At 38.0% G+C, this 25,463-nt stretch overlaps 1 long non-coding RNA gene and 1 pseudogene across 1 annotated transcript; both read left to right on the top strand.

The window, feature by feature from the left end:
• The first annotated feature begins 5,223 nt into the window (after positions 1-5,223).
• On the top strand, positions 5,224-5,699 carry LOC145520217 (low molecular weight phosphotyrosine protein phosphatase pseudogene; annotated as a pseudogene).
• Positions 5,700-19,835: 14,136 nt separating this feature from the next.
• On the top strand, positions 19,836-25,239 carry LOC145521813 (uncharacterized). Its single transcript, XR_014065713.1, has 3 exons — positions 19,836-20,045; positions 21,880-22,027; positions 23,129-25,239. It is a non-coding gene; the product is annotated as an uncharacterized LOC145521813 (long non-coding RNA).
• The last annotated feature ends 224 nt before the right edge of the window (positions 25,240-25,463 follow it).

Below are 25,463 nucleotides of genomic sequence, written 5' to 3'. Positions count from 1 at the left end.
CTTGAATTCCAGCCATTCCGTGTCGCTCTTAAGGAGAATGCCCACAGGCAGAAAGCTCGTAACTGTAAAACTCACCCTGTTAAGTTTCCTTTCCCAAGTGTCTATATTCCTGTTTCTGCCTGCTTTGGATCACTCTCCAGTGCCTTCAACTAGTTGAATTTCTTCACCAAGAATTTATTATTCTTCTCTAAATAATAGCTTGTCTAATACAAACTGCCATTGTAAAACTTTCTGTTTATAGTGAAGATAAAACAATATCTAAGTCCTGACACAGGCCCCCAGATGGGCTTTTGAGACCCTCCCCCGGCAGAAGGCTGCCTGCATGCAATGCATTCCACTGGAGCTAAAGAACAGGAGGATTTAAGCTAGACCTCAGACTGGCACAGAGGCCTGGAGCGGGGGGTCAGTGTGCCTCAGTTTCCTCCTCAACAACAAGTGAATTTGTATAGTATCTGAAAATTGTGGCGGGGCGGGGGGAGGCTTCCCTGGTGGTTCAGACAGTAAAGAATCCACCTGCAATGCAAGAGATCCGGATTCAATCTCTGGGTCAGAAAGATCCCTTGGGGAAGGGAATGGCTACCCACTACAGTATTCTTTCCTGGAAATTCCATAGACAGAGGAGACTGGTGGGCTGCAGTCCACGGGGTCGCAAAGAGTTAGGACCCGAGTGAGCAACTAACACACACAATACCTAATTCCTGCTCATTTGAATAGAAAACACTTTTGTGAAAAAGTGAAAAAAGATGTTTAAAATACATGTATTTAACTCCTACAAAGTCAAAGACAAAAAAAAAAAAAAGATAATTATTCTATTCCATTTAAAACCACCCTCTTCTCTTTAAAAATACACAGAAATTCTGCTGCAGTAACTTCTACTTTATCTTCACATGTTTATTCTAACTTCCTAGTAGAGCCCTTTTTCCTGCTATACCACAATTGCTAAAATACAAAAAAGTTTATCAATCATATCACTCTCTAGGTGCTGAAGAATATAGTTGGATTCCTTATCATATATGTTATTACTTTTCAAGTGGGAAGGGGATTACAGTAGACCTTATTGACAACCCAATTTGATATTCCGTTCCATCTCCATCAGAGAAGTTAAAAAAAACTAAATACTCAGTTATAGTTCCCATTACAGCTAAAAGTTGGCATGTGACAACTTTTGGCCAATAATAAATAAATGGAATTTTTCTAGGTGACATCTAAGAAAGTGTTTGCTTTCCTGATAGAAAGAAAAGATGTCATTAGCACAGCTCCTTTTAAAGTAGTCACAATGTCAATGCCTGAAACTTGCAAGCATGAAAAATGACCATAAAAAAGGTTCTATCATTTAGTGCCATTGACCCAGAACCAGCAGCCTCCTAACTCCGAAAGTCCTCAGGAAGTGAAAATTATTCATTTAAAGTACTAATAGTCAGGTTTTCCTTACTTACAGCCAAAATTACTTTTAACTGCTGTACAAATCCATTGCCAATATAGCACAGTTATGTTAATTTATATCCCCAATGCCTGTTACAGTGCTTGGGACATAGAATTTACTAAGTCTTTGTTAAATTAATTAATAAATATCAATAATATATAGTAATATTAAGATATAAAGCCAATTCAAATTTAAGATATAATTTTGGAAGTCAATATTTTTTTGCAAATTTGCATTTTTCAAATACCTTCTAATAAGCTCATTGTTGATGACCATCACATGTTTACATTACTGTATCATCCTTCACAGAGTGTTGACTTTTGGGTTGGTTTGGAATGTTCTTTAAGAATTCTTCCAAAATTTATAAAACACATCTGCAAATGTTTGATTTGAGGTCATGCATTACTGTATAAATCTTTCTTATGATTTTAACATCCTTACTTACATTTATATCAATTCTTCATCACATTTGTGAAAATTCAGCTCATCTCTATTAACCTCACCTTAGACACATTTTTTCCAGATTTTCTAAGACTTTTATTATTATAGAACATTGTAATAATTGTAAAACTGCCAAGGCAAAACATTGCAATATCTAAGACTCTGAGATTTAGATTCTGTGATTTGAATTCTATTTTTCATTAGTTAAGAAAAACTGACACCTTATCTTTAACAAAGGAGGCAAGAATATACAATGGAGAAAAGACAATCTCTTTAACAAGTGGTGCTGGGAAAACTGGTCAGCCACTTGTAAAAGAATGAAACTAGAACACTTTCTTACACCATACACAAAAATAAACTCAAAATGGATTAAAGATCTAAATGTAAGACCAGAAACTATAAAACTCCTAGAGGAAAACATAGGCAAAACACTCTCCAACATAAACCACAGCAAGATCCTCTATGACCCACCTCCCAGAATATTGGAAATAAAAGCAAAAATAAACAAATGGAACCTAATTAAACTTAAAAGCTTTTGTACAACAAAAGAAACTACAAGCAAGGTGAAAAGGCAGCCTTCAGAATGGGAGAAAATAATAGCAAACAAAGCAACAGACAAACAACTAATCTCAAAAATATACAATCAACTCCTGCAGCTCAATTCCAGAAAAATAAACGACCCAATCAAAAAGTGGGCCAAAGAACTAAACAGACATTTCCCCAAAGAAGATATACAGATGGCTAACAAACACATGAAAAGATGCTCAACATCACTCATTATCAGAGAAATGCAAATCAATACCACAATGAGGTACCATTTCACGCCCATCAGAATGGCTGCTATCCAAAAGACTACAAACAATAAATGCTGGAGAGGGTGTGGAGAAAAGGGAACCTTCTTACACTATTGGTGGGAATGCAAACTAGTACAGCCACTATGGAGAACAGTGTGGAGATTCCTCAAAAAACTGGAAATAGAACTGCCATATGACCCAGCAATCACACTGCTGGGCATACACAGTGAGGAAACCAGAATTGAAAGAGACACGTGTACCCCAATGTTCATCGCAACACTGTTTATAATAGCCAGGACATGGAAGCAGCCTAGATGCCCATCAGCAGACGAATGGATAAGGAAGCTGTGGTACATATACACAATGGAATATTACTCAGCCATTAAAAAGAATACATTCGAATCAGTTCTAATGAGGTGGATGAAACTGGAGCCCATTATACAGAGTGAAGTAAGCCAGAAAGAAAAACACCAATATGGTATACTAACACATATATATGGTATTTAGTCAATCGGTAAAGATAACCCTGTATGCGAGACATCAAAAGAGACACAGATAAATAGAACAGTATTATGGACTCTATGGGAGAGGGCGAGGGCAGGATGATATGAGAGAATGACATTGAAGCATATAAATTATCATATGTGAAACAAATCACCAGTCCATGTTCAACGCATGATACAGGGTGCTCAGGGTTGGTGCACTGGGATGACTTGCAGGGATGAGATGGGGAGGGAGGTGGAAGGGGGGTTCTGGAAGGGGAAAACATGTACACCCATGGTGGATTCATGTCAACATATGGCAAAACAAATACAATATTGTAAAGTTAAAAAATAGAAAATAAACTAATTTAAAAAAAAAGAAAGAAAAACTGAATTAAAAATATAATAATGCATAGAGAAATCTAAATCCTTAAACTTTTGGAAAGCGTTAACTTCATGGAGAAAAATCAGTTTATTTTCATTAATATGTTTCCATGCAGTTTATATTTTTAAAATAAAACTTTTCTATTGATATAATTTCTCATCTGGAATGTAAATATTCTCAAAGTAAGAGGTCGTTAAACTTACAGTATTATTCAGTAAATATTTTTGTTAAAACCCTCAGCATTTCAAATCTAAGAAGTAGTAATGGATGAACCACATTTCGGTTGTTTACAGACCTATAGGGAACATAATGAAAAGTCTCTCCTAGTGCTGTGCTACTCAGAACAAACTGACCTCATCCTCGTGAGGTTCTGTGGTGTGACTGACACCAAGGCTTCTATGTAAGGTATGAAGACAATGCATCAACCCTGCCTGGAGCACGAACATGTGGTTTGTAAATCATGAGAATGGCTTCAAAAGAAAACATGGAGACAGTTGAGTCCAAAGGCTTCATAAAAACTGAAATGAAGACACCCATGTATCAGAGAGTAGCAAAATAGTTTTAAAAGTAAGTGAACACTTTCTTGGGACAGTGGACATCCCTAATTTTCTTCCTAGACTCAGAAGTCAGGGAATTCTAGGGCTGAAGAAGTTTAATAACATGATTTTTAATCTTCAGCCCATAGTAACAGATAACAGACATATAGATACAGTGTGAATAAAGATATACACACGCCTGTGGTTAAGAGGCCTTAATCAAAGAGAATAAGATTTAGCAAAAAGTCTCTAACTTGAACCTATAGTTATTCAATTTGATGCAAAGGGAAGATTATTTCTATTTAATAGTTAAGTATTCTAACATATGTCCTTCTATCAGATGGACAACATAGACACTAAGTAGAAAGTATTTCTTACTTCTGTAAATTATTTCTTTTACTTATCTTTATTCTGTCTTGAATTGAAACTCACATGTCTGCAATAACATGGTTGAAGGTAGGCAGACCTCAGAAGTCTGAAGTAGAGTGTGGGTTTCTTTGAGCAATAATTAATATCTATTCCAAATAATTTACATCATTATATTCCCCAAATTTCTAAGAAATATTTACCCATCAATCACAAGCCACAAAACAAATGCAAAAGCACAAAAGAAAAAAGAAACAAAAAAGATGATATAAAATCTACCCTGACAATAGAGGACTAGAAAATAGCTATACACTTTAAGTCTAAGAAATTTAAAGCTCTAGCAAAGTGAAAAGGATCCATCTCAAAGAGAATCCAAAAAAAGCATTCACTAAATGTAAACATTTTTATATTCTGCTTCTTTATACAAAGATAAGTAAAAAGTTCTGGAGACATTATTCAATGATGATTGTGGTTGAAATTTCTGAATTCAAACAGTTGCATTTTCTATCTGTTGGCCAAACTTATAGATTTGGCCATTTGATAACTAAGGCCCTCAAATTATAAGATTTTTCACAAACTTCAAAACTGTATCCTAACAAAAATACCACATAAGAAAAGAAAACTTAACTTAGGCACAATTCTCTTATTCTTAGACTTTGTTAAACTCTGATAAATGTAATAACTAAATTGGCTGGGAACTGAAGACTTTCTGCCTTTAATTTCACTTTAATGCAAAGGCAAGAATGTCATTCATTCAGGCATCAGTCTTAATTATTACTTCTTGGAGTGAGGGAAGATGTCCTAGCAGATGATCAAATTGATGCTCTTTGTGTGTCTGGGTAACATCGGTCTATCACCCATTGCAGAAGCAGTTTTTAGGAAACCTGTAGCTGATCAAACCATTTCAGATAGTTGGAGGATAGGCCATACATTGACAACCACGTGTGAACTAGGAAACCCTCCTGATTATCAGGGGACAGGCTTATATGAAAAAGCACGATAGGCCCATGAGTTATATTGCCCAGCATATTACCTAAAAAGACTGCCACTTTTGGCTGTATACCACATATGGATGAAATCAATTGGAGAGATTTGAATAGAAAAAATTATCAAGTTAAAAACTACAAAGCAAAAATTGAACTATTTGGGAGCTATGATCCACAGAAACAACTCATTATTGAAAATCACTATTAGGGCAACAACTCTGACTTTGAGACCATCTGTGAGCAAAGTGTGCGGTGCTGTAGAGCCTTTCTAGAGAAGGTTCACTGACCGGTTCCAGTCTTGTGAGGCCCAGGCTTATCCCCACAGGCCCCTTTTCTCGGTTCAATGCCACAGTTCCCTAGCTCAAGGTCATAGTTCTTTCTTCAGTTGACTCACTGTTTCTTATTTTTAAAAAAATAATTATAGATAAAAATCCAATGTATTTGGCAGAATAATAAATAAGCATTTTTGATTTAGACAGTTTATGGGGTAAAGATGAATCAGAAAGCATGGCCTCCACTGTCCTTTTGGATGATGTGTGATGTTTGCTCATCTGCTCAGTGCCAGGCAGCAGCTTGATGAGTAAGCGCATAAGTAAGCATGTTGCTTGTAATCTGTTCATGGAACAAGCTGGTGACCCTGGAGCCACAGCAGCCTTGCCTCCCCTCCATCTTGAGTGGAGTGTAGTTTCTCCTCCTTGGGCCCGGCACCCCCAAGACAGGACCCCATGTGGAGAACTGCATAAGGACAGCTCCTCTTGATTCTCTCTCTTCAACCCTGTTCACAGCTGGTGACCCAAAATCCTGGAAGGGCTCTGAGTCACAGATCAGTCTGAGTGACAGTCGTTCAGAGGCAGAGAGAGTTAAGAGGAACAGCTTCCAAGCCTTAGTATCATGAGGATCCCTGGTGGGAGAATCTGAGTCATGAATCCACTTGGACCTGAAGGATGAGCAGGTGAGTTTCCCACCAGGGGTGGCAGAGGCAGACACGCTGGGGAGGTCGTGGCAAGAAGACGGGGCAAATGTGTCTGGCTCCCTGTGGAACTGTTCCATGGGATTCTTATCCTGAAGACTTGAAAGGTTAAGTGAATTGAGAATTTGATAACTATGTTCATAAAAATTAAAGAATTGAGAAAAAATGTTTAACTGAAACTAGAACATAGAAAGTAAAGAACTTCAAAATTATACCTTAGTGCCCTAACCATTCAGTAATTGTTTAATAACCTCAAAGTGATATCTTACTCTCTTCTGTTCCTTTATGCTCATAAACAAATTTCCAGCTTGTTTTCTTTCATGTATATATGTCTTAAATATCGATTCTCAGACAAATCTTAGGATTTTTTAAGTTGACTTTGTCCTTACAGCTATTTTTCCAGACCAGGGGTCATGTGAATAGAGAAACTCATTGCTGAATCCACTTGTCTTTTAAAAATTAGATTCAGTCAGATTTGTTCAAAATATGTCTACCTTTAAAAATCTGGAATTTCTTGGAAGTCTTAAGGTCCCTTTTAGTTTAGTGTTTCCATTACAAAGTCACAAGAAATACAGATGCAAACTTATTTGAAATATTCACTACCAAATCAAGCTGTATCTTAAGAAATATGTTGCCAATATATAGTGACACTCTCTTTAAAGAATACTGATTTAATTGTGCCTTATAAGAATTTATAGCCTTCTCATTTTATTTACTTATGCCTTTTACATTCTGCCAGTATTTCAATCTCTTCATAGATTTGGAAATCACTAAATCTCAATAGTGAACTTTTTCGAAAGTAAAGAGTCACTTAGAAGACTTCATTATAACAATGGCAAAAAAAAAAAAAATTCTTACTTTTCATAAGAGGACTTTATTCTACTTTTGGGCTGGTTGTTATAAACATTTGTCCTTAATAAGCATTCTAACTATACCAGAGTATATCCAGTGAGCACATCTTTGAAATTTCAGCTGCCATTGCTTATTAAAAACCATTTGAGAAAAATATTTTTAGTCTTTAGAATGATAAATAACATACAAGGCTATCAGCTGATTTCTCAACAGAAACTCTACAAGCCAGAAGGAAATGGTATGATATATTTAAAGTGATGCAAGGGTAGAAACTACAACCAAGAACACTCTACCCAGGAAGACTGTCCTTCAGATTTGATGGAGAAATCAACAGATTTCCAGGCAAGCAGAAGTTAAGAGCATTCAGCCCCACCAAACCAGCTTTACAACAAATGCTAAAGGAACTTCTGTAGGCAGGCGACAAGAGAAGGAAAAGATCTACCTACAGAAAATAAACCCAAAACAACAAAGAAAATAGTGGTAGACCATACAAATTGATAATTACCTTAAAAGTAAATGGATTAAATGCACCAAAAAACAGATATATACTGACTGAGCAGATGAAAACATGTGCATGAATGCACTTCTACTTACCATATTATTCTGCTTGACTCCCCCCAAATTATATGCAATTATTTTATATTGTTAGGTTAATCATGTTCCCACTATGATTTGCAATTGTAATTAACTTTTGTTTTTTGTCTGGTTATTGATTGTGAAAGCTGATAAGCATCTATCACTATTATTATTATTGCTCACTCAATACCATTGTATCATGATAGGACAACAGAAAAATAATAGAATTCCCATATCACCAGAATTACCATTTAATAGAAAAACCTGTAATCACTTTTTAAATTTCACCTGCATAGCAGAATTATCTTGGAATTTTTTGAAAAATACAAATGACCAGGTATTCCATTTTTTTTTTAATCAAAACTCCAGATACATTACTAATGAGCAGACATATTTAAAGACAACTGGACTACAGGAAGATCTTTTACTTTTATCTAGTTTATTTCACATTTTCTAGTTCATATTCAGTGCTCCTATTTCATTTAGTTTAATTTTCCAATTTTTCCATCTCTTTTTTTTAATGTTCTGTCTCAAGCCTTTATCAAGCATAGTAGACAAGCTTTGTATACATGTATATAAATAATATGCATAACAAGTATATTTTAGAAAACTTTCAAATTTTTACCTAACTAAAAAATTTATGACATTTTCATGCCACTTGTTTGACTTAGTATGAATAGAATGCTATATTTCTAATTTTAAAAAATAGATTTGCAGCAAGCAACAAAGGTTTGCTGTATAGCACAAGGAACTTTAGTCAATATTTTGTAATAACTTATAATGGAAAATAATTTCAAAATTAATATATGTGTGTATGTATAACTGAATCACAAAAAGAATTCTACTTTTTGAAATTTAGTAATGTTTATCTTTTTGCCAGTTTTCTAAATGTCGTCATTCAGTTCAGTCACTTAGATGTGTCTTACTCTTTGTGACCCCCATGGACTGCAGCACGCCAGGCTTCCCTGTCCATCACCAACTCCTGAAGCTTACTCAACTCATGTGCATCAAGTCTGTGATGCCATCCAACCATCTCATTCTATGTCGTCCCCTTCTCCTCCCACCTTCAATCTTTCCCAGCATCAGGGTTTTTTCCAGTGAGTCAGTTCTTTGCATCAGGTGGCCAAAGTATTGGAGTTTCAGCTTCGACACCAGTCTTTCCAATGAATATTCAGGACTGATTTCCTTTAGGATTGACAGGTTGGATCTCCTTGCAGTCCAAGGGACTCTCAAGAGTCTTCTTCAACACCACAATTCAAAAGCATCAATTCTTCAACTCTCAGCTTTCTTTATAGTCCAACTCTCACATCCATATATGACTACTGGAAACACTATAGCGTTGTGTTATAGCAATGCTATAGTTGTGTTGTGTTATAACAAAAGCGTTGTGTTATACCAAAAGTCCCCTAGAAGGACTTTTGCTGGCAAAGTAATGTTTCTGCTTTTTAATAAGCTGTCTAGGTTGGTCATAGCTTTTCTTCCAAGGAGCAAGCTTCTTTTAATTTCGTGGCTGCAGTCACCATCTCAAGTGATTTTGGAGTCCAGAAAAATAAAGTTTGTCACTGTTTCCATTGCTTCACCATCTATTTGCCATGAAGTGGTGGGATCAGATGCCATGATCTAGATCTTGTTTTCTGAATGTTGAGCTTTAAGCCAAGTTTTTCACTCTCCTCTTTCACTTTTGTCAAGAAGCTCTTTAATTCTTCTTTGCTTTCTGCCCTAAAGGTGGTGTCATCTGCCTATCCGAGGTTATTGATATTTCTCCTGCCAATCTTGATTACAGCTTGTTCATCCAGCCTGGCATTTCACATGATACACTCCTTATATAAGTTAAATAAGCAGGTTGAAAATATACAGCCTTGATGTACTCCTTTTCCTATTTGGAACCAGTCTGCTGTTCCATATCCAGTTCTAATTATTGCTTCTTGACCTGCATACAGCTTTCTCAGGAGGTAGGTCAGGTGGTCTGGTATTCCCATCTCTTTCAGAATTTTCCACAGTTTGTTGCAATATATACTGTCAAAGGCTTTGGCATAGTCAATAAAGCAGAAGTAGATGTTTTTCTGGAATTCTCTTGCTTGGCAATTTGATCTCTGGTTGGCAATTTGATCTCTGGTTCGTCTGCCTTTTCTAAAACCAGCTTGAACATCTGGAAGTTCATGGTTCACGTACTGTTGAAGCCTCATTGGAGGACTTTGAGCATTACTTTGCTAGTGTGTACGATGAATGCAATTGTGCAGTAGTTTGAACATTCTTTGGCATTGCTCTTCTTTGGGATTGGAATGAAAACTGACCTTTTGCAGTCCTATGGCCACTGCTGAGTTTTCTGAATTTGCTTGCATATTGAGTGCAGCAGTTTCACAGTATCATCTTTTAGGATTTGAAATAGCTCAACTGGAATTCCATCACCTACACTAGTTTTGCTCATAGTGATGCTTCCTAAGTCCCACTTGATTTCGTATACTGGGATGTCTGGCTCTAGGTGAGTGATCACACGACAATGGTTATCTGGGTCATGAAGATCTTTTTTGTATAGTTCTTCTGTGTATTCTTGCCACCTCTTCTTAATATCTTCTGCTTCTGTTAGGTCCATATCATTTGTGTTCTTTATTGTGCCCATCTTTGCATGAAATTTTCCCTTGATATATCTAATCTTCTTGAAGAGATCTCTAGTCTTTCCCATTCCATTGTTTTCCTCTATTTCTTTGTATTGATCACTGAGGAAGGCTATGTTATTGGAGCTATTCTTTGGAGCTCTGCATTCAAATGGTAATATCTTTCCTTTTCTCCTTTGCCTTTAGCTTCTCTTCTTTTCTCATCTATTTGTAAGGCCTCCCCAGACAACCGTTTTGGTTTTTGCATTTCTTTTTCTTGGGGATGGTCTTGATCACTGCCTCCATCCATAGTTCTTCAGGCACTCTGTCTATCAGATATAATCCCTTGAATCTATTTTCACTTCCACTATATAATCATAAGGGATCTGATTTAACTCATACCTGAATGGTCTAGTGATTTTCCCTACTTTCTTCAATTTAAATCTGAATTTGGCAATAAGGAGTTCATGATCTGAGCCACAGTCAGCTGCCACTCTTGTTTTTGCTGACTGTATAGAGCTTCTCCATCTTTGGCTGCAAAAAATATAATCAATCTGATTTCTGTATTGACGAGCTGGTGATGTCCATATGTAGAATCTTCTCCTGTGTTGTTGGAAGAGGGTGTTTGCTGTGACCGATGTGTTCTCTTGGAAAAACTCTGTTAGCCTTTGACCTGCCTCATTTTGTATTCCTGTTTGCCTGTTACTCCAGGTATCTCTTGACTTCCTACTTTTGCATCCCAGTCCCTTATAATGAAAAAGACATCTTTTTTCAGTGTTAGATCTAGAAGATATTATAGGTCTTCATAGAACCGTTCAATTTCAGCTTCTTCAGCATTACTGTTTGTAGCATAGACTTGGATTACTGTGACATTGAATGGTTTGCCTTGAAAATGAATAGAGATCATTCTGTCATTTTTGAGATTGCCCCCAAGTACTGCATTTCAGACTCTTTTTTTGACTATGAGAGGCACTCGATTTCTTCTAAGGGATTCTTGCCCACAGTAGTAGATATAATGGTCATCTGAGTTAAATTCATCCATTCCAGTCCACTTTTGTTCACTGATTCTAAAATGTCAATGTTTGCTCTTGCCATCTCCTATTTGACCACTTCTATTTTGCCTTGATTTATGGACCTAATTATTCCAGGTTCCTATGCAGTATTGTTCTTTACAGCATCAGACTTTACTTCCATCACCCATCACATCCACAACTGGGCATTGCTTTTCCTTTGGCTCTGTCTCTTCATTCTTTCTGGAGTTACTTTTCCACTGATCTCTAGTAGCGTATTGGGTATCTACAGACCTGGAGAGTTCATCTTTCAGTGTCCTATCTTTTTGCTTTTTCATACTGTTCATGGGGTTCTCAAGGCAAGAATACTGAAATGGTTTGCCATTCCCTTCTCCAATGGACCACATTTTGTCAGAACACTCCACCATCTAATAACAACGGATGAGATACAAAATTTTGAATATATCTGTGTAAGATATAAGATTAGTATAAATTGATATAAATATTAATGTACTATATATAAATTATTAATGACACCATTCAAGATGCTCCTACTATTATTTTTCTGCACTTGATAAAATATTCTCAGAGAAATGTTAATATGTCTCACTATGATTATATATGTTTTTCTTTCTCTTATATTTCTTCTGATTTTTGTTTGTGTACCTTTGTTGTTAGGTGTCTAATGGTTTATGATGCCTATATTCTTTGTGAATTGTACCTTTTATCATTAAAAATATCCATCTTTGTTTCATTTCTAAAAAATAAATAAAATTGCCTTTCAAAAAAAATAAAATGGAAGAGTTAAGTTGGTATCCTGAATTTCCTATAGAAACTGTGCTTCAAGGCATCTAAGCAGACCAACTGGGCCCATTCTTCTATGGTCTGGAGGAATATCAGTAAATAAGGAACAAAGGATAAAAAAAATACTAATTCATTTAAGAATTACAATTTTCATTAAAACCATTAGATAAATGGTTGATGGAGAACTGTATTTTATATAGTGATAAAGTAACACCCTACTGATTATTTGCACAATTGAGTGAGAAAACACATCTGTGCAAAGAAGGAATCAGGCTTTCATCCCCCTAACCCACAGGTCTGAGCACTGCTAAGAGTAGGGCAACCATATAAAACTTGTTTCCTGATTTGATGCACCATGAAGGACACAAGATTGTTGTTGTTCTGGTCTTTAAGTCATGACTCACTGTGCAACCCCATGGACTGTAGCCCTCCAGGCTCCCGCTGTCCATGGGCTTTCCCAAGCAAGAATACTGGAATGGCTTGCCATTTTCTTCTGCAGGGGAATCTTCCCTACCGAGGGATCCAATCCACATCTCCTGCATTGGCGGGCAGATTCTTTACCACTGAGCCACCCAGGTAGAGCAAAACCAAGAAGGACGTGTTCTATCCAGGCAGAACAACAACAAGAAATAATGCTGCTCATGGTGTAGTCCAGCCAAAACTGTTTAATTGGAATTCATTTCAATTCATTAGGATATATAGGAAGCTTTCTATAAGAGAACAGCAGCCAGATAAACCTGGAAGATAAAATATTATGTAGGAGAACTAGCACAGTCTCCTCAGCAAGTCAGTGTCATGATAAAAAGCACGGGTCTAGATTAACAAACTTTAAATAACATAAAAAAAGTCGATGTATGAATCTGAATTGAATTCTTGTTTCAACAAATCAGTTATATAAAGGATATTTGGGGGAATGTTGGGGAATGAAATATGGAATATGGACTAGTTTTTAAAAGACATAAAACTTTTTGACTTGAAAAAGTCAATATCTTAACTAAAAACTTATCTGGAAAAGGCAATTTACAAAATATTATGCATAATATGGCTTTCTTGCAAAACACTGAGTATCTTTTCTAGGGAGGGATAAAAAGGCCTCTTATTTTTCTTACCCTTATTTATCTGTATTTGATTTCTACAATATCCATATACTACTTTTGTAATAACAAAAGATCATTTTTAGTTAGCGAATACTTATGATCTTAAGAATATATAGTCCATTCACATATGTTGTAACTAGTTGGTCTAACTTTTCCCTTGAAACACACCATATCATTTCAGAGCTAAATATCTGGGCCAAATTATTTGTGCCCATTCCCAACTCTGGCAACAGAAATGCTTTCACTGAAAAATGAGACTGAATTATGTATTCGCTTTACTCTAAAGGGTATATTCAAACACTACAATATGTAATTGCCTCAACATGATGTCATGAGGAATTTTAGGCTGTTTATGAATACTTCTGGGGGAACACTCTCTCAAGTCTCAGTATCACAAATATCAATATTTCTCATAGATATCAATGTTACCCATAAGCTGGTTTCTTCATTAGGGACACTGACACTTCTAATTACCTTTCACTTTTTCTATGCTTTCTAGGAAACTTAGAGCCCAATTCTTAGTTATCCTCCACCCACTCTTCAGGATGATGTGTTATGGGCATCAGTTTTCCTGCTGTCTTTATTAATTCCTTATCCAGTTTTTTTCCTTTCCTGGATTTCATCAATTGTTTGATTTTTTAACTGCATATGTTAATTTGGTTAAGAGTTTCTACAGAATGATATGGGATGTTGATTAGCTAATTAAGACTGACAGGGAAAAAAAAAAATCTATGTATATCAGCAAATCACCCTGGCTCGATAACCTCAGTCCTATTTCTGACTCAGTCTAGTCATAAGAAAGTTACTTTACTGGCCTTCATCATGTCAGCTCCCTATGGGAATATCCTCCACACTACAATGTAAAAGTGATTCCCTAACCATCCATTGAAAGCCAACATTGTGGAAACAGCCCTATGAAGACATTTTCTGCATGACTGGTGAAGCTGCTATGGAAGACACTGCTTATTATATTCTTCAATAACAAAGTCAGAGAACTCAACATTTTCTTTTCATTGCTCCCTAGGGAGTTTCTGTGAGAGTCTACTTCAGAGAAAGGTTTCCATCCACTAGAAACTGCTTTTCCCTTGCCAGGAATCATAATACATACATCACCAAAAATTGGATCTAAAGATAAGTGCTTCATTCCAGTTTCACAAGTCTCAATCTAAACATTCCCTATTTATCATCAGTTTTCAGTGTTGCCACAGAGCCATTCTGGCAGCCTAAGGACATGATCTGGGAATTGAGCTAAATTTTTAAAGGAACTAATATGTGGAAAGTCTTACCTTTGCAATAAATGCAGACTTCAAAATGATCATCGTACAATGAAACCATAGTACTAAGAGAGATGGTGAATACAACAAAAACTGATTTATAAACCCTTAGCTGGAACTTGGAAGTTGAATCTTACAGTTGGGTAAATAATGGAGAATGAGGTAATGATGTTTTCTGTCCAACATGTAAAAAAAAAAATTAATAAAGTTGCTCAAGTGAAAATCTCAAAAAAATTAAGAACTCATCAGTTGGAAAAAAAGGCAATATATAAATATAAAGAAAAGCAATATATAAATAGGGCACACTACTGAATAAACTATTTCTTTGTCACCATTATGTAAAGGTTTAAATAAGTTAATGGTAAAGAGCACTGGTTTGGAGGTAGGAGGATATGGGCTTGGATGCTGGCTGTGTACTTTACTACCTCTATGACCTTAGTGAAAGCAAATCAATTAGCATCTTTTAGCCCATTTTCTGCATTTGGCATTGTAGTTAATAATACTCCTAATTGGTAGAATTATTATGATGCTTCAATGACAAAATGCATAAAAATCATTTAGTTCAATATCTGGAATATGATTACTCCAGATTGCTATGTGATTAGCAAATAATATTGTATGCTGTCTGCAGTGACCACTAAAAGATCATAGACTCTATAAGACCACGAACATCCAAGGTATTTATTTTCTTTGTGAACCCAAAACTTCTTTCCTTTGATAATATGCTATAAAGAATTTTGTATCTGTATCTGTAGGCATTATGAAAGCAATGAAGAAGAGCTGTAAAATCCCACTGCTGGGCATACACTCTGAAGAAACCAGAATTGAAAGAGACACAAGTACCCCAATGTTCATTGCAGCACTGTTTACAATAGCTAGGACATGGAAGCAACCTAAATGTCCTTTGGCAGATGGATGAATAAGGAAGTTGTGGTATCTATACACAGTGGAATATTGCTCAACTATAAAAAAGATGTATTTGAGTCAGTTCAAATGAGGTGGATGAAACTGGAGCCTATTATAAAGAGTGAAGTAAGTCAGAAAGAGAAACACCAATACAGTATATTAAGACATATATGTGGAATTTAGAAAGATGGTAAAGATGATCCTATAGACAAGGCAGCAAAAGAGACATAGATGTAAAGAACAGACTATTGGACTATGTGAGAGAAGGTGAGGATGGGATGATATGAGAGAATAGCATTGAAACATGTATATTACTATATGTAAAATAGATGACCAGTGCAAGTTCGATGCATGAAGCAGGGCACTCAAAGCTGGTGCTCTGGGACAACCCAGAGGGATGGGGTGAGGAGAGAGGTGGGAGGGGGATTCAGGATAGGGGGGACGCATGTGTGCCTGTGGCTAATTCATGTTGACGTGTGGCAGGGGCCACCACTGAGTTATGAAGTGATTGTTCTTTGATTAAAATAAATAAATTAATTTAATTTTTTAAAGTCCATATAATAAAAAAAAGCATGAACTGGAAAAACTGAATACTGCAGAAAATCAATCACCACTTAAGAGAAAATGTTATAAAATTCCTGAAAAAAATACTAGAAATGGAACAAGTGTCAAATGTAATCATGAAGATATGACAGATACTCATAGATTACTTTGATAGCATATGGCTGTTTCTTACGTGTTTAAAAGATATGTATGATTCCATGTGTACTGTGTTTTAACTGCCCAGGTTAAGTAAAAATATTCCTGTAGAATATAAGTCATGGGAACAGATTTCTATTTCTAGGATACATGTTACTTTCCTCCTAACTTTAAACTGGCAAACACACCACACAGACACACACACACACACAATGACAACACGCACATACACACACACAGAGTGGATTTTTGTATCATGAAAGTTCAACAAGGTGTTTTTAGTTGATGGTTATCTTTATCTAATCCAAGAAACACAACAATGGTTTTAATTTTTTCTACCTATAGCTCAATTTCTTAATTTCAGATGTTAATTATTCAAAAATAATTTTTACTGAATAAATAAATATAATGCCATTGAGTAGGAGAGTTAATTTGGTGGTTAATCAGGAATTCTAAAGTCTGTTTGGGACAATTAATTGTTAATTTGGGGATCCAACTAGCCTTGCATTCTCTTTCTAACATGTTAATCTGGAGATCCTACTAGTTGTCCATGTGGAGTTCTTAAATAGGCAGCTGAATATGAATCTAAGCTTTAGGTGAAAGGTCTCAATTAGAGATACAAATCTGAGAGTTTTCAGCATATAGTAACAACAACTAACATTTACTGAGTATTTAGTACAAGTTGCACTGTTAATATAACCCTCACAATAATCACATAACTAAAACACTTTCATCTTAGTGATATGAAAGAAGAAGCTGAGATGCAGAAAAGTTAACCTGCCCAAGGTCACACGCTAAGTAATGATAGAGCCAGGATGTGTATGCAGATATATGGCTCCTCAGTCACACTCTTATTCTCCACTTTACACTGGTGTTCTCAAACTTAAGAGATAATGTAAGAATAAGGCCTGAAAGAATAGTTCAGAAATATGCCCCAGGTTGGATGGAAAAGAGTAGAACTTTGAATGAAACCAAGGAGCTATGGAGTCACTTAAGGCAAAATAGAGAAATTCTTCAAGAAGGGAATACTTGAACAATTCACCTGGCCTGAATGCTATTGTGAGGCTGATAAACATGAGGACCAAGCAGGGCCACTTGAATTGGGCTGCATGGAGATAATGACCTTCAGAAGCACTCTAGGTCTCTGCAGAGGTATGGGATCAAGCACAGACTGCAAAGGACTAAGCACGATTAGGAGATCAGGAACCAGAGACAGAGCCTGCAGAACATTACTTTAGAAGTCTTACCACTAACAGGAACAGAAAGAGGATATGCATAAGGAGTTGTTTGTTAATCATTTTTTTTCAGTTGGTGGCAGTAGGAGAGCAGATAACAGGAGAAGCAGGATCATAAAAGAGGGTGGGGAAAGGATGCAAAGAACATGTAGAAGGACTGGCTATGATTAAAGAAGGGCCACTTCCCCAATGAAAATAGGGAGGGAGAAAAAGGAGGGTGGGGCAGAAGCATTAAAGAAAAATGATGTGGTGGAAGGAAGATGAGACAGTTTCCAAATTCATCTGTATTGTCTTTAATGGTCTGTATTATAATTAAGTGTGAACTGAGATCATCAACTGAGAATTAGAGTGAAGGGGTGTGGGATAGGAAAAAAAGAAGAAAATGTTCATGTCATCTCCTTGAATGGGAAAGTAAGCTTAATAAAGAACAATACTGATGACTGGACAAGGTTGAGGGCCAACTTCAGGGATGAAATCATGAATTCAAAGAGAAACCAATAAACCCACCTGTGTGATTTTTTCCAGCAGTATTTACTTGTTCTGGTGCAAGCAGGGAAACAAGAGGATGATGAACATGATAATATTCATTGAGAACTTACTTTGTGCCATTTTTCTAAATGTTTTGTATGTGATGAATTTCAAACAACCCTGGGTAGAAACATCACAAGCAAAATATTAAAGAAAGGAAAGAGTTGAACAGTTCATGCAGCCAAGTGACTATAATTGTAGACCTGCAGTAAGAAGCAGAGAAAGCAATGGCACCCCACTCCAGTACTCTTGCCTGGAAAATCCCAGGAGCCTGGTAGGCTACAGTCTATGGGGTCACTAACAGTTGGACACAACTGAGCGACTTCACTTTCACTTTTCCCTTTCATGCACTGAAGAAGGAACTGGCAACCCACTCCAGTATTCTTGCCTGGAGAATCCCAGGGACGGCAGACCCTGGTGGGCTGCCGTCTATGGGGTAGCACAGAGTCGGACACGACTGAAGCGACTTAGCAGCATCAGCAGCAGTAAGAAGATGGGGCCTGGTATCAACAGTTGTAATTACTCCAAATGAACTAGGGGAAATTATCTGGAAGCAGCCTTGGGTCATTGGAAAACATTGCCCCACTTCCTGGCCCTGAGATTCAGCACTCCAGGGAAATCGGTGTCCTCAAGGACAGCCAGATCGTTAATTTAGTGAGGAGATAGAAAGAGCATTCAGAGACGTTGAAGATGCAGTAAGACTGATAAACAGAGATGGAGCGTTCCAGAAGATACACACACATGTTTAAGAGAAGGGAAATTGGATTCAATCTGATGATGGCTAGAGTAGGTGGAAAGGAAAGTCTGTGTGATAATGTTTGACAAGGATGTTTGAATCTTTGGGTTTAACTGAGCCAAATTTGTGCATGAGAAATAATGGAGCTGGTTCTGAATATATCTCAGAGTACTGTTAGAACTAAGTTCTAGCATCTGATATGCAGTGCTCAGCCCAATGGCTACATCATAAGTCAAGAGTATGATGAAGAAGACAAGAATTATTATAGGTATTTTGAGCAGGAAGGGATTTAATTCTGGGAATTAAAGACATCAAGAACCGTTGGGAATCACAGGCAGTGTAAGAGTTGCAGAGAGACAGCACTGATGATCTCAGCTGTCTGCAGCAAAGAAGCAGGTCACTCCCAGGACATGAAACTTTGCCTTGCAATGCTGCGTTGGCTTCTCCCTAACTCCCAAGTCTAATATGCATGTTTCTCATCAACACAGTTTAAACAGGAACCTTGCTGACAGGAAATGTGAAAAATGTAGTTTCCAAAATTCCAGTCCCTGAATATAGAAGAGAGGCATGAAGGGGAAACAGCACCAAATTACTAACAAAGCATCCTTCAAATGACATGATGTGCCTGGCATGGACTCTCTCTGCCTCCCTCCCTCCCTTCCCTGGAATTACTGGGAGTAAAGGCTGGCCTGGCTATCACCCATCCACTTATACTTCCCTAAACCATCTAAGCAACCAATAAATTCTACCCATTCTATGAGTGGTACCCCATCTCCCTGCCTTCACCCTTCTGTTCCCTCTGGCTTCCTCATCCAATGCTCTCGGGCTTATTCCCACTCTTTCTTCAGATACCATCTTAGTGTCACTTACTCCCAAAAGCCTCCCCTCATACCCACCTGACAGGTTTAGATGTCCCTGTCGTGTGCTTTCATCATATTTCTCTCTTGAGAACTTATAGGACATTTTTAGCTAGGTTGCTTGTTAGATTGTATCTCTCTTCCACACAGAGAAACTAGGGTTTTGTTAGGACAAAGACTATAGCTTCCTTGTTCTTATTGTGACCTCAGTGCCCTTCATAATGTAGGTCCTTAACAAACATCTATGGAAGAAAGGAAGATAGGCTTATGTACTGAATTTTGTTTAACACAAATTCATATGCTGGAACACTAACCCCTAATATTTAGAGGTTGAGCCTTTACAGAGGAAATTAAAGTTAAAAGTGTTAAATGGAGGGGACCCTAATCCAGTGGAAATGGTGTCTTTATAAGAAGAGGAAGAGACACCAGAGATGTGCTCACCACTGTTAGAAAAGGCCGTGTGAGGACACAGCAAGATGATGGCGCCCTGCAAGGTAAGGAGAGCCACCGCAGGAGAAGCCAAGCCAGAGAACACTTGAATCTTGGACAGCTCCTCCCATCTGTGGTATTTTTAATGGCAGCCCTAGCAGACTAAAACAGATAGGGAAGGAAAAGAAGGGGGTAAAGGAAAGGAAGCAAGAAAGAGGGAAAGAAATTGATAGGACTCTCCTTTTATTTCTTGATTAGATTCACGGATTCAGTATACTCTGTTTTCAAAATCCACACATCTGGAACACATCATTTACCTCGTTTGTGAGGAATTCCTGACATATTTATTTATACCACTCTTGTTTATATTCCCATCGGTGTGAAACTAAACTCTAAGAAAATACACTGCCCATATCAGGAAAAATTGGCAACTATTTCTTTGTTTTTAAAGTAACTTCATAGAATACTGGATCCGTGAAGGGTGAGTTTTCTGATTGGGAGGAAATGTAAAAGTGTTTCCCTATTCTTGGCCTCTCCAACATGATCCAACTCCAAAACAAATACAAATCAGATTATCAAATACACCAAACCAAGAAGAAGCTTTTAATGTTATTTAACATGTTATTTTTAAATAAGTTATTTAATAAATTATTTTAAATGATGAGGCCAACTTATTCTTTTTCTAGGTACTTTGCCTTTTAACATTGGAATCTATATTTTCCCTGATCAATGTGATAGCTACTAACCGCATGCTGCTTTTTAAATTTAAACTTGAATTAACTGAAATTAAGTGAAATTTAAGATTCATTTCCTCAATGTCACTAGCAATGTTTCCCTAATGTCTACCATATTGGTCAGCCCAAATACAGAATATTTCTATCATGGCAGAAAGTCTTATTATATGGTACTGGACTAGATTAATAGTTTAACACAAAGGAATATCTCTGACAGTAGGAATTTTAGACAGGTAGATTATATACATCTATTGAGAGATGGACTGAGTATAGGCCTTCCTCTCTTACCCCTTTTAACAGTGAGGTTTGCTTTTATTACACATATTAGAAAATTCAGTTCCAATTGATATAAACAATAGAAGATTTTATGTATTAATACTTACATAACTTGAAAACTGAAAGGGAATTCAAGCATGGTTTAATTAGGGTGCAGGCTCCAATTTTCCTACTTCTTTCACAGTCTTCTATTAACAGTTTATCCTATTTCTTCTCCATGTTTACAAATGGTTACAGCAGCTCCAGGCTGTGCTTCTGTATCCCACACCATTGGGAGAAAGAGATTTTCTCTTCATCTTACCTTAGAATAGACGCCCTTTATCTCACTTATTCCACCCTGCTCAGCCCAGTCAATCTTAAGCAACAACAGTATTCAGGTAAATAACATGAACTGAAGTCATAGACTGGTTACTGAGCCAATCATCATGGCAACTGTGTCATATGAGAAAGATTTGCGTAGGTCTGTGAGGATTCACTCTGGGGCCTGAGGTGGAGTCAATTTCCAAACACACACACCAAAAACCACTGTGTAGCTGCTACACAATAGTGGTGGGTAGTTCCCCAAAAGAAAATACTGTTGTGAAGGGGAGGAATGGATGCTGGGCATGCATCCAACATGTGTGCCCCTATGGCCTAGTATAAAGTAGATTTCACCTTTCATTTTGAGAGATATGTTGAGTCCATAACTGCAAAAGTTCTGAGATTTTAGCCTACTTACAGGCTTACAAGTGAGCCTGCCATAGTTACCTGTGTGTGGTGTGTGTGGCGGGGGGTGAGTGTGGGTGTGTGTAACAACAGATACGTCAGACCTCTGGGTCAGAGAACAGACCATTTATCACTCACAGCAAGAAGAGCAGCCAGAGTGTCATCTTGCTTCTGCTGCCCACAGAGCAACAAGATGGGCCCCAGACGGTCACCCATGCGAGCAGCAGGCTTTTCACCGTAGGAGAGGATCCTTGAAATTAGGAGACAGACAGCTTATATCTGGTTGCTGCCCCCTTCAGCAAAGAAAAGAGTGAGATTTAAAACCCTAGAAGGTAAGCAACTTTCTCTCTAAGAAAGTTTCTTCATCTCTCTAGAGAAATTCAGGCTTCCCTGATAGCTGGTTTGATGTCCTTCCAGTCCAAGAGACTCACAAGAGTCTCTTCAGCACCGCAGTTCAAAAGTGTCAATTCTCTGGTGCTCAGCTTTCTTTATGGTCCAACTCTCACATCTATACATGACTACGGAAAAAAAACGATAGGTTTGACTATACGGACCTTTGTTGGCAAACTGATGTCTCTGATTTTTAATACGCTATCTAGGTTTGTCATAGCTTTTCTTCCAGAGTAAGCATCTTTTAATTTCATGGCTGCAGTCACCGTCCACAGTGATTTTGGAACCCAAGAAAATAAAATCTGTCACTGTTTCCACTGTTTCCTGTTCTATTTGCATGATTTGCTTAAACCAATCCAGAACTGGTTACCACAGTCACGTTTAGACTGTGAGGTGAGGCTTCAGTTCAGTTCACTTCAGTCACTCAGTCGTGTCCAACTCTTTGCGACACCACGAACCGCAGCATGCCAGGCCTCTCTGTCCATCACCAACTCCCAGAGTTTACCCAAACCCATGTCCATCGAGTCGGTGATACCATCCAACCATCTCATCCTCTGTCGTCACCTTCTCCTCCTGCCCTCAATCCTTCCCAGCATTAGAGTCTTTTCCAATGAGTCAACTCTTCGCATGAGGTGGCCAAAGGATTGGAGTTTCAGCTTCAACATCAGTCCTTCCAATGAACACCCAGGACTGATCTCCCTTAGGATGGACTGGCTGGATCTCCTTGCAATCCAAGGGACCCTCAAGAGTCTTCTCCAACACCACAGTTCAAAAGCATCAATTCTTCGGCACTCAGCTTTCTTCACTGTCCAACTCTCACATCCATACATGACCATTGGAAAAACCATAGCCTTGACTAGAGGTGAGGCTTAGGGGATGTAAAATTGTGCACAGGAGGTGTGTGGTACCACTTGGGTACACCGCCTGTAGGCCCTGCGTTCCACCCAGACCCAGTTTATCACTGAATCCCCATAAGGCAGAACACTTCCAGCTTCCCTGTCAATGAAATGTCTGCTCTCTATATTCTTCTCCCCTTGCTCTAGGTTTAAATCAGGAAAATCCTCCAATAACTTCTCAGGAATTCCAATGCTGAAGTGCTATTTCAACATCACAGATGGATAAGTATGCCAATTAGCATCACTCTGAATTTCTGGCAAAGATTTCAGTGGTGCCTGTGAAACATTTCCAGAGGGCATCATTTTGTTCTAATTTTTCTGTTTTCTGTTTCTAGACAATAAATTGTGCTTATTAGAGTCCATTTGTATGAATGACAAATAATTTTTAAAGATCCTGAATGTACTCTCAGGCAGTCAATAAAGCCCCATAAGTAAGTTTGAGAAAAGGCCAAACATGCTGTTTTACTATTTGTTTACAAATTGGTTTCAATTTCAAGATTCAAAGGGATGGAACATACAAATGTAATTGTCATTACTGAAAATTATGTATACCCCTTGGAATGAAGCTCTACTCAAGGCCATTTCCTACAATAACTCAGTCAATGACTGAGGTCCAACCAAATACCTCACTACCAGAGTAAAAACCATCTAGTCCCTGAACTAAATTGAGAATCCATTTGGAGAAGTAGAAAGAAGTCAAACCTGGAGTTGTCCAATCAGCCCTGCTTTCATACAGACCCTGGGGAATCTTTAACCAAGAAGTGCAAAGATTTGCCTCAGGGTAAGGCAGCTTGTCTGAGCCTGAGTTCAAGACGTAAGGCCCTGTAGGACCCTTACAGGAACATATTTTCTTTACAGAATCAGATTTAACAGGGGCTGGTGAAGATCAGTCAGGACTACACTAGTTCAAGGCTTCCCCATTAGATTGCTTTCCATTTTATGACAGCCCAAGAAAATATGGTTGCCTTCAACTGGAAGGCAATTGAAGCCCAGGCAATTGTCTGGGCTCTCCATTCTTATTAATAACAGGGCATTTGCAATGCAGTACCTGGGTCTGATTGAGCATGCTGAACCTTTGCTGGTTCAGTGGTCCTCTGAGTCTCACCCAGGGCCAGTGTACATGTCCAAGAACAGACTCAACTAAAGCCCCAAGCAGGACCCCCAAAACAGAGGAGAAAAACCTTTTTTTTTCAACTGATGATAAATAGGCAGCCTATTTGCTTGCAGGTCACTTCTTAGGTTTTCAGGGATTTCTCCCTCATCCTAAACTAGAGGGCTAATTCAGCCCCACAACCACATCAGAGAAAGGATGTTCTGGAGGAGAACAGAGTCTCTCTCTCTAACTCAATAGCAGTCCATGAGTTCAAAGTTACCTACCACACACATAGCCTTCCACCTTCCCTTCCTTTCCAAATTGGGAAATTAAAATAAAAATAAATCCAAAGACAGAAGGAAGCAAAAATGTGAAAGTGAGGTATTCTTTTTTGTTCTTGCCACCCACACCCAGGCATTTTTACTTGGTCATTTATATGGTGCTGGCAAGAGTTCAGTGTATGTGTAGGCAGAACCTAGACATTGGATGGAACCTTTTTTTTTTTTAAATTAATACCAATATTTAAACCATTTTACTATGTGAAGTCTGTCATCTCTTATAACAGTGGGGTTTTAGGGGGCTTTGTTGTGGTGGTTTTAACTCTGTCTTGACAGCTTTGAACCCTTGGCCAGGAAGCTCCCTTTTCTTGTTGTTTTTCACTTGCTCAGTCATCTCTGACTCTTTGTGACCCCATGGCTGCAACATACCAGGCTTCCCTGTCCTTCACTGTCTCCCAGAGTTTGCTGAAACTCATTGTGTAGGTGATGCCATCCAAACATCTCAACCTCGGTCGCCCCTTCTCCTCCTGCCCTCAATCTTTCCCAGCAACAGGGTCTTTTTCAATGAGTCAGCTCTTCGCCTTAGGTGGCCAAAGTATTGGAGCTTGTTTCAGCATCAGTCCTTCCAATGAGTGTTCAGGGTTGATTTCCTTTAGGATGGGCTGGTTTGATCTCCTCTTAAGTCCACACTCCCACACTCTTCCCCTAGGCTCTCACACTCAGGCCCACTGTATACTAGCCAGACAAGCTCCCTGACAGTTCCAGCTTGCCCGGGCCTTCCCCAGGTGCGGTCCCCTTTGTTTTGATGTTCCCCAGGGGTAGCCTTCTCTCCCACAAGTTCTGCCTTTCATTTATCTCAGTGACAATGCTGTTTCCTGCCCCCCAAAGAATCTTTCATCTCGGTAGTCACACCACCAATCAGAAACAAAATGCAGGCCTTTTCTCATTACATTTTTGAAGAACTAAAGAAACCTTACTTTTAAAGGAAAAGTCACAGCCCATTTCTATTTTTTTGAACAATCAAGAAAGTCGCTGGAACCAACCAATTTGAACCATCACAGCTAAAAAAGTTACCTCATCTATGCCTCGACTCCCAATTCCCCCTTTATAA

Source organism: Giraffa tippelskirchi, chromosome 9 (genome assembly GCF_054371585.1).
Source record: "Giraffa tippelskirchi isolate mGirTip1 chromosome 9, T2T-mGirTip1v1.2.pri, whole genome shotgun sequence".
NCBI classification, from domain to species: Eukaryota; Metazoa; Chordata; class Mammalia; order Artiodactyla; family Giraffidae; genus Giraffa; species Giraffa tippelskirchi.
Note: the sequence above shows the minus strand (reverse complement) of the source record. Positions and strands in the feature narration are given on the sequence as shown.